Genomic DNA, 11,020 nt, shown 5'->3' on the forward strand with positions numbered 1-11,020 from the left:
CTCACAGTTCTGGGCGACTTTAACCTCCCCACGTCTACCTTTGACTCATTCCTCTCTGCCTCCTTCTTTCCACTCCTCTCCTCTTTTGACCTCACCCTCTCACCTTCCCCCCTACTCACAAGGCAGGAAATACGCTCGACCTCATCTTTACTAGATGCTGTTCTTCCACTAACCTCATTGCAACCCCTCCAAGTCTCCGACCACTACCTTGTATCCTTTTCCCTCTCGCTCTCATCCAACACTTCCCACACTGCACCTACTCGGATGGTATCGCACCGTCCCAACCTTCGCTCTCTCTCCCCGCTACTCTCTCCTCTTCCATCCTATCATCTCTTCCTCTGCTCAAACCTTCACCAACCTATCTCCTGATTCTGCCTCCTCAACCCTCCTCTCCTCCCTTTCTGCATCCTTTGACTCTCTATGTCCCCTATCCTCCAGGCCGGCTCGGTCCTCCCCTCCCGCTCCGTGGCTCGACGACTCATTGCGATCTCACAGAACAGGGCTCCGGGCAGCCGAGCGGAAATCGAGGAAAACTCGCCTCCCCTGCGGACCTGGCATCCTTTCACTCCCCTCCTCTCTACATTTTCCTCTTTCTCTCTGCTGCTAAAGCCACTTTCTACCACTCTAAATTCCAAGCATCTGCCTCTAACCCTAGGAAGCTCTTTGCCACCTTCTCCTCCCTCCTGAATCCTCCTCCCCCTCCCCCTCCTCCCTCTCTGCAGATGACTTCGTCAACCATTTTGAAAAGAAGGTCGACGACATCCGATCCTCGTTTGCTAAGTCAAACGACACCGCTGGTTCTGCTCACACTGCCCTACCCTGTGCTCTGACCTCTTTCTCCCCTCTCTCTCCAGATGAAATCTCGCGTCTTGTGACGGCCGGCCGCCCAACAACCTGCCCGCTTGACCCTATCCCCTCCTCTCTTCTCCAGACCATTTCCGGAGACCTTCTCCCTTACCTCACCTCGCTCATCAACTCATCCCTGACCGCTGGCTACGTCCCTTCCGTCTTCAAGAGAGCGAGAGTTGCACCCCTTCTGAAAAAACCTACACTCGATCCCTCCGATGTCAACAACTACAGACCAGTATCCCTTCTTTCTTTTCTCTCCAAAACTCTTGAACGTGCCGTCCTTGGCCAGCTCTCCCGCTATCTCTCTCAGAATGACCTTCTTGATCCATATCAGTCAGGTTTCAAGACTAGAGAATCCGTCTCCACACCACGTGCTCTCACCACTGGTGTCCCCCAGGGCTCTGTTGTAGGCCCTCTCCTATTCTCGCTATACACCAAGTCACTTGGCTCTGTCATAACCTCACATGGTCTCTCCTATCATTGCTATGCAGACGACACACAATTAATCTTCTCCTTTCCCCCTTCTGATGACCAGGTGGCGAATCGCATCTCTGCATGTCTGGCAGACATATCAGTGTGGATGACGGATCACCACCTCAAGCTGAACCTCGGCAAGACGGAGCTGCTCTTCCTCCCGGGGAAGGACTGCCCGTTCCATGATCTCGCCATCACGGTTGACAACTCCATTATGTCCTCCTCCCAGAGCGCTAAGAACCTTGGCGTGATCCTGGACAACACCCTGTCGTTCTCAACTAACATCAAGGCGGTTGCCCGTTCCTGTAGGTTCATGCTCTACAACATCCGCAGAGTACGACCCTGCCTCACACAGGAAGCGGCGCAGGTCCTAATCCAGGCACTTGTCATCTCCCGTCTGGATTACTGCAACTCGCTGTTGGCTGGGCTCCCTGCCTGTGCCATTAAACCCCTACAACTCATCCAGAATGCCGCAGCCCATCTGGTGTTCAACCTTCCCAAGTTCTCTCACGTCACCCCGCTCCTCCGCTCTCTCCACTGGCTTCCAGTTGAAGCTCGCATCCGCTACAAGACCATGGTGCTTGCCTACGGAGCTGTGAGGGGACGGCACCTCAGTACCTCCAGACTCTGATCAGGCCCTACACCCAAACAAGGGCACTGCGTTCATCCACCTCTGGCCTGCTCGCCTCCCTACCACTGAGGAAGTACAGTTCCCGCTCAGCCCAGTCAAAACTGTTCGCTGCTCTGGCCCCCAATGGTGGAACAAACTCCCTCACGACGCCAGGACAGCGGAGTCAATCACCACCTTCCGGAGACACCTGAAACCCCACCTCTTTAAGGAATACCTAGGATAGGATAAAGTAATCCTTCTCTCTCCCCCCTTAAAAGACCTAGATGCACTATTGTAAAGTGGCTGTTCCACTGGATGTCATACGGTGAAAGCACCAATTTGTAAGTCGCTCTGGATAAGAGCGTCTGCTAAATGACTTAAATGTAAATGTAAATGTAAATACCAATCACATCCTCTCAGATCTCCACAAGTACATAGGGATTAGTTGTCCATTTGGGATAGGACTGCAGGCCATCTATCCCACCTCACACCTTTACACACCTGGTTATCCATCCTTCTAGCTCTATAGGCCACAGTAGCATAGGTTACAGGTTTGTAGTCAAGCCACAGATTTCAGGTGAGATCCCATGATACACTCAAATCAAATCAAATCAAATCAAATCAAATTGTATTTGTCACATACACATGGTTAGCAGATGTTAGTGCGAGTGTAGCGAAATGCTTGTGCTTCTAGTTCCGACAATGCAGTAATAACCAACAAGTAATCTAGCTAACAATTCCAAAACTACTACCTTATAGACACAAGTGTAAGGGGATAAAGAATATGTACATAAAGATATATGAATGAGTGATGGTACAGAGCGGCATAGGCAAGATACAGTAGATGGTATTGAGTACAGTATATACATATGAGATGAGTATGTAAACAAAGTGGCATAGTTAAAGTGGCTAGTGATACATCGCTGCTCTGGCCCCCAATGGTGGAACAAACTCCCTCACGACGCCAGGACAGCGGAGTCAATCACCACCTTCCGGAGACACCTGAAACCCCACCTCTTTAAGGAATACCTAGGATAGGATAAAGTAATCCCTCTCACCCCCTCCCCTGAAAAGATTTAGATGCACTACTGTTCCACTGGAGGTCATAAGGTGAATGCACCAATTTGTAAGTCGCTCTGGATAAGAGCGTCTGCTAAATGACTTAAATGTAATGTAAATGTATTACATAAGGATGCAGTCAATGATATAGAGTACAGTATATACGTATGCATATGAGATGAATAATGTAGGGTAAGTAACATTATATAAGGTAGCATTGTTTAAAGTGGCTAGTGATATATTTACATCATTTCCCATCAATTCCCATTATTAAAGTGGCTGGAGTTGAGTCAGTGTCAGTGTGTTGGCAGCAGCCACTCAATGTTAGTGGTGGCTGTTTAACAGTCTGATGGCCTTGAGATAGAAGCTGTTTTTCAGTCTATCGGTCCCAGCTTTGATGCACCTGTACTGACCTCGCCTTCTTGATGATAGCGGGTTGAAAAGGCAGTGGCTCAGGTGGTTGTTGTCCTTGATGATCTTTATGGCCTTCCTGTAACATCGGGTGGTGTAGGTGTCCTGGAGGGCAGGTAGTTTGCCCCCGGTGATGCGTTGTGCAGACCTCACTACCCTCTGGAGAGCCTTACGGTTGTGGGCGGAGCAGTTGCCGTACCAGCCGGTGATACACCCCGACAGGATGCTCTCGATTGTGCATCAACAATACAACAACACGATTCTCATGAATAACCATTAAGACATTTGCTAAGATTTCCCCCATTTTGACATGTGGAAACCTGTTGTCACTCTTACCCCGACGGAAAGCTCCAGACACTTTTTTGGTCCTATCTTAGCCATTTTTAAATTAATGTCAAAATGGCCATATTCTGAAGACACTCTTAAAGTCTGCAGGGTAATCGAACTGGCCACATCTAAAGTCAAGCCACAGGTCACAGGTGAGCTGCCTTGTTAAGAGGGAGAGATGAGATAGCTTTTCAGACAGATAAGAATGTTTTGGTTGGATTCCATTAGTGGAGAGAAGTATATCTTTTAGACAGGTTGGAATGTAGTTTTATGAGGGGAGTAAAAGATCTCCAGAACTGAATACTATGGGAGAGGGTGTGAAACTGATGACGTCATTTTATGTTCTCTTTCTTTAAAATGTAATGTTCTTTGTATTTTGGGTTAGTACTCATCAAGAATAAATGCTGAACTTGTTTTTAAGACTGGTCTCTTGCTAATTCATGCAAATGATAAACTTACAACTTATCATGAATCAGAAATGAGTGCGAATTGAATTGGTTTTGGCAATAAAACATAAAGGAATTTAGAATTCGTCTATCAATTTGGTCCTTCGAAGAGCCGGATCTGGTCTGAGGTCCATAATGATTGAAGTAGTTTATCATGCCAGGGTAAGCCGACAAGAAACACAGCCCTTATTTTAAGTGTTTTTAAAATCCCCTGTGGGGAACATGAAGGGTGGAAAAATGATTGGAACCATTTTCCTGTTTGACCGCTAGTTTTTAATGGGTATTATGGCTCTTTCTGTGGTACTCAATTTGGGATATTATGTGAGGTAGACTTGTGGGCATTCCTAATATTTTCCACGACTTCCTCTTTTTGTATTGTAGTTTCAGTAGTGTAGTGGTTATCACGTTCGCCTCACACGCGAAAGGTCATATTCAATATTTCCCAATGCCCAGAGGCTAGCATTTGGTTTGAAACAGTTGTGGTTTATCTAAACCTTGCTGTCTACCTCTCCGACCTGTGGATCAATGTTGCCGTTTTTGGGGACCTCCACCGTGCGATCTGTATGAATGTGAACAGACTGACAGCTTCTCTGAGCCAGGCAAATTCATTTATCAGTGACATTGTAATGGATATATCCAAAGAAATGGCAATATAATCCAAGGTAAAACAAACAAAAATGTAGATCATTTTCTGTCATTTCAGCTGCTTGATGTGATTGTGTGAATGATTTAGTTGGCTGGCTAGCAAAGGAAAAGAAGCTAGCCTGCATAGGTACAGTGCATTCGGAAAGTTTTCAGACCCCTTACTTTTTCCACATTTTGTTACGTTACAGCCTTATACTAAAATGGATGAAATAAAATAAAATCTATCTACACACAATACCCCATAATGACAAAGCGATAACATATAGTTTTTATTAATAAAACCAATATTCAAAAAATACCTCATAATTCCCGGCTTCTCAAGCCTTATTGCTTAATTAATGGACTAAGTAATTTCTGATTTTCAATAGGTTCTTAGAGCGATAAATGCCCAACCCAGCCAAAGTCAGCCACACCCTTAGTATTCACTCATCAGGTTTCTGTAGTGTAGTGGTTATCACGTTCGCCTAACAAGCAAAAGGTCCCCGGTTCGAGACCGGGTGGAAACACTTTTTAACAAATTGGACAGTCAGCCTAATCACTTAGGGCTCGGTCCCAATTTCGGAATTCATGCTTTTCCTTCGCACTTCTCAGTATTTGGTATTCAGACTTACCTTTTTTGTCGCGTAACGCACTCTGCATGTGTGGCTAGCTTGGGCGCTCTGAATACATTCCTTCTACGTGTGGTCTGAGGTCCATAATGATTGAAGTAGTTTATCATGCCAAGGTAAGCCGACAAGAAACACAGCCCTTATTTTAAGTGTTTTTAAAATCCCCTGTGGGGAACATGAAGGGTGGAAAAATGATTGGAACCATTTTCCTGTTTGACCGCTAGTTTTTAATGGGTATTATGGCTCTTTCTGTGGTACTCACTTTGGGATATTAACCTCATAGTCCGCCCAAACCCGTATGCGGTAGCGTAACTACAGCCTCAAGCTCATTACCATAACGCAACGTTAGCGATTTCTAAAAATCGCAAATGAAATGAAATAAATATGCCTGTTCTCAAGCTTATCCTTTTCTTAACAATCCTGTCGTCTCAGATTTTCAAAATATGCTTTAGAACCAGAGAAAATCACTAATTTGTGTAAGAGTGGTGATAGCTAGCTTAGCATTAGCGTTAGCATTTAGCACGCAACATATTCACAAAAACCAACCAAGGAATCAAATAAAATAATTTACCTTTGAAGAACTTCAGATGTTTCAATGAGGAGACTCTCAGTTACATAGCAGATGTCCAGTTTTTCCTGAAAGATTCTTGTGTAGGACACATCGTTCCCTTTTGTTACTATGCATTTGGCTACCGAAACTATCCGAAAATTCAGTCACCTACATGTCGAACTTTTTTCCGAATTAACTCCATAATATCGACTGAAACATGGAAAACGTTGTTTGAATCAATCCTGAAGGTGGTTTGTCATATTTCTCTCCATTGAAAGCACCGTCGTTGTAGCCTGGTTTGTTCTGAGATTTGAATGGAAAAATACCGGGACCTGACTTTTGCGCACCAATTGCCACACAGACACCAAGGGGGACACTTGGCAATTGTAGTCTCTTATGGTCAATCTTCCAATGATATGCCTACAAATACGTCACAATGCTGCAAAGACCTTGGGGAAACAAGAGAAAGAGTCCGTTCATTCCTGTCGCATTCACAGCCATATAAGGCGATCATGGAAAACGTAGCCTCAGAAATCCTGTGCATTTCCTGGTCGGTCATACATCTTGGTTTTGCCCGAAGCATTTGTTCTAAGGGACTCACAGTGAAAATCTTTGCATTTCTGGAAACGTAAGACTGTCTTCTTTCCAAAACTATCAATTCCAAGCATATTCGAGCATCTTTTCGTGACAAAATATTGCGCTTAAAACGGGCACGTCTTTTTATCCAAAAATGAAATACTGCCCCTAGAGTCTTAACAGTTTAAGTGAGGTAGACTTGTGGGCATTCCTAATATTTTCCACGACTTCCTCTTTTTGTATTGTAGTTTCAGTAGCGTAGTGGTTATCACGTTCGCCTCACACGCGAAAGGTCATATTCAATATTTCCCAATGCCCAGAGGCTAGCATTTGGTTTGAAACAGTTGTGGTTTATCTAAACCTTGCTGTCTACCTCTCCGACCTGTGGATCAATGTTGCCGTTTTTTTGGGGACCTCCACCGTGCGATCTGTATGAATGTGAACAGACCGACAGCTTCTCTGAGCCAGGCAAATGCATTTATCAGGGTCATTGTAATGGATATATCCAAAGAAATGGCAATATAATCCAAGGTAAAATAAACAAAAATGTAGATCGTTTTCTGTCATTTCAGCTGCTTGATGTGATTGTGTGATAGATTTAGTTGGCTGGCTAGCAAAGGAAAAGTAGCTAGCCTGCATAGGTACAGTGCATTCGGAAAGTTTTCAGGCCCCTTACTTTTTTCCACATTTTGTTACGTTACAGACTTATACTAAAATGGATGAAATAAAATCAAATCTATCTACACACAATACCTCATAATGACAAAGAGATAACATATAGTTTTTATTAACAAAACAAATATTTAAAAAATACCTCATAATTCCCGGCTTCTCAAGCATTATTGCTTAATTAATGGACTAAGTAATTTCTGATTTTCAATAGGTTCAGAGAGCGATAAATGCCCCACCCAGCCAAAGTCAGCCACACCCTTAGTATTCCACTCATCAGGTTTCTGTAGTGTAGTGCTTATCACGTTCGCCTAACATGCGAAAGGTCCCCGGTAAGAGACCGGGCGGAAACACTTTTTAACAAATTGAACAGTCAGCCTATTCACTTAGGGCTCGGTCCCAATTTCGGAATTCATGCTTTTCCTTCGCACTTCTCAGTATTTGGTATTCAGACTTACCTTTTTGTCGCGTAACGCACTCTGCATGTGTGGCTAGCTTGGGCGCTCTGAATACATTCCTGCTACGTGTGGTCTGAGGTCCATAATGATTCAAATAGTTTACCACTCCAGGGTAAGCCGACAAGAAACACAGCACTTATTTTAAGTGTTTTAAAATCCCCTGTGGGAACATGAAGGGTGGAAAAATGATTGGAACCATTTTCCTGTTTGACCGCTAGTTTTTAATGGGTATTATGGCTCTTTCTGTGGTACTCACTTTGGGATATTAACCTCATAGTCCGCCCAAACCCGTATGCGGTAGCGTAACTACAGCCTCAAGCTCATTACCATAACGCAACGTTAGCGATTTCTAAAAATCGCAAATGAAATGAAATAAATATGCCTGTTCTCAAGCTTATCCTTTTCTTAACAATCCTGTCGTCTCAGATTTTCAAAATATGCTTTAGAACCAGAGAAAATCACTAATTTGTGTAAGAGTGGTGATAGCTAGCTTAGCATTAGCGTTAGCATTTAGCACGCAACATATTCACAAAAACCAGCCAAGGAATCAAATAAAATAATTTACCTTTGAAGAACTTCAGATGTTTCAATGAGGAGACTCTCAGTTACATAGCAGATGTCCAGTTTTTCCTGAAAGATTCTTGTGTAGGACACATCGTTCCCTTTTGTTACTCCGAAACTTGGTGAGCGTAGGGGCGGCATAATGGGCAGTTGGCCCCGAACAAGATGGCGTCTGGGCCTCAACGGTTTTTGAGTTATGGCCATTTATCTGGGATTAAAGGTCCAAAATGAAAATAGAGAAATTATTTTTCCACTTCACGTCAAAGTCAAGGAGCCTCCGGTGTCAATAAAAAAAGAACCAGCCATTTATCTATCGTCATTTAAGAGAAATCGTACAACGACAGATTGGTGATGTTCACGGATAGGTGTTTTTTTTTTTCAACGGTTACAGATCCAGTTGCAGGGTGTTCTTACGAATCTTTTTAAAGTGTGCTGCGGAGCTCTGCTAGATTTCTGTGATTTTCTATGATTTTCTGAAATAACACACACTCACTAAACCCTCCGTAAATAACTCAGTTCTTAACGTAAAGACTTAAAACTCAGGATTCTGTAAAGGCATACCCCAATCATGATATGAGTTTATTTATAGCTTCCTGTGTCAACCGGAAGTGCCTTAAATGGTGTCACAGTGGCAGTTTCCAAGGGTTAAAAAGGTCAGATCTTTCAAAACTTCATATGTGTGATTAGGCAACCCCCATAAACTGTAAGTCAGTCATTTCTCCCAACAGATGTCAAAGAAAAGCTCTCTCTCACACACACACACATAAACACACACACAGCAAGGATGGAGTGACAAAGTGCGGTGCTTAAAGACACACAAAGCCTACAATGGCATTTCCATATTCTCTAGGCCGTGCTTGGAAGTAGGGACCCATTGGGGTGCGTAGAGACATACACTGCCTGCATTAGTTATCCTTGTTGGAACTTTTAAAGAACCGTCAGACCTAGAGTTCAAACATTAGAATCCTGTTCTAGACGTCAGGTCGATAGTGCGTGGTGAGTTACGTGGCTCTAGACGGTTCTCGGACCGAGAAACAGCTTCGTACATTTGCAATGACTTCAATTCATTTTGACCATTACGAAAATGGCGACATTTAGAAATGTCTCGAGACACAAGACTAGGTGCATTGCGACCGTCTCGGCCCATATAGACAGACCCCAACGTTTCTGTCCGATAGCTCATTCAAGGACCCCATAGCAAGGCATGGAAAAAGTGGATTTTCAGCACCAATTAGGGTTTTACTCGGGCACCGAAGGACCTATCGAGCCAAAACTCGGGATTCAGGGTCGCCTCACATAGGCCTTCACATGATGTCCGACCTGGACCCGCAGCTAGAACGTAACTATGTGTTTTACGTTTTTATTATGTTTTAAACTAAAGGCGCTGTCAATTATGGGCCTGCTCTGACATATGTGATAGTTGGCTTCTAAATGAGTTGGAAAAAGTGGGTTTGGTGTCCATTGGTATCAGTTTGGTGTCAGAATGACATCTAATTGACTGATGGACACTGACTTGCAAGTTGACTTTTGTACATTAGCAATATGTTTTAAACGGAGAGGGACCATCACCAAAATGGCATTCTGAAATCAACACAAAAAATGGCATCACCATAGTCTCCAGACTGTGCCGAGTTCAACGAGACGCCCCGCTTGACCGTAGCTCGCTCTGAGTGCAGTGACCTTGAAGAAAAGCAGAACCAAAATGAAGCCTGGCCCTCAATGTCATTTGCTTTTGGGTGACAGTGAGAGAACCGTTATGGTGAGAAGCACATTCGACCTCAGGTACGTTCTAAGGTCCTCCCGATCCGTGCAAGCCTAACCTTGACCGTGTGGCATTAACCCTTAATAGTTAAAAAGAAGGTGTTTACTTCAAAGAGTTTGCATTGACTTCTCTCCCCATAGGAATACATTGCCTGCACCTCTAAATTCAACCTGAAGCCTATGTGGGTTATGAATGCCTTATGAAGCTGTCTTCTATGACAGTCCATCAGACCACTATGAGGGTCTACCTGTGTCGATTCTAAGCTTCCTGGAGCAACCGGAAGTGGTTAAATTGACCCAAAAGGTGTTTTGATGTACATAACCTTCAAAGGTGAAAATGACTACATTCAACCCTGTGTAGTTCGTAGATCAGTCAATTCTTAACTTAAAGACTTAAAACTCAGGATTCTGTAAGTTTCTATGTCAATCAAGACATGGGTTTACTTATAGCTTCCTGTGCCAACCGGAAGTGCCTTTAATGGTGTCACAGTGGCAGTTTCAAGGGTTAAAAGGTCAGATCTTTTCAAAACTTCATATGTGTGACTAGGTAACCCTCATGAACTGTAAATCAGTCATTTCTCCCAACAGATGTCAAAGAAAAGCTCTCACACGCACACACAGCAAGGATGGAGTGAAAAGTGCGGTGCTCAAAGACACAGAGAGGAGGCAATGGCATAAACATAATCTCTAGGCCATGCCGAGTTCAACGAGTTATCCCGCTTGACCGTAGCTCGCTCGGTCTAAGCGCAGCGACCATTAGAAAATTAGTCCCAAAATGAAGCTTGCCCCACAACGTCATTTGCTTTTGGGTGACAGTGAAAGAACCGTTAGGGTGAGAAGCACAATTCGACCTCAGGTACATTCCTAAGGTCCTCCCGATCCGTGCAAGCCTAACGTTGACTGTGTGGCATTAACCCTTAATAGTTAAAGAAGGTGTTTACTTCAAAGAGTTTGCATTGACTTCTCTCCCCATAGGAATACATTGCCTGCACCCTAAATTCAACCTGAAGCCTATA

At 44.0% G+C, this 11,020-nt stretch overlaps 1 non-coding gene across 1 annotated transcript; it reads left to right on the forward strand.

Moving 5' to 3' along the window:
- The first annotated feature begins 5,254 nt into the window (after positions 1-5,254).
- On the forward strand, positions 5,255-5,327 carry trnav-aac (transfer RNA valine (anticodon AAC)). Its single transcript has one exon. It is a non-coding gene; the product is annotated as a tRNA-Val (tRNA).
- The last annotated feature ends 5,693 nt before the right edge of the window (positions 5,328-11,020 follow it).

The sequence above is a fragment of the Oncorhynchus nerka genome, unplaced genomic scaffold, assembly GCF_034236695.1.
Source record: "Oncorhynchus nerka isolate Pitt River unplaced genomic scaffold, Oner_Uvic_2.0 unplaced_scaffold_1191, whole genome shotgun sequence".
NCBI lineage: Eukaryota > Metazoa > Chordata > Actinopteri > Salmoniformes > Salmonidae > Oncorhynchus > Oncorhynchus nerka.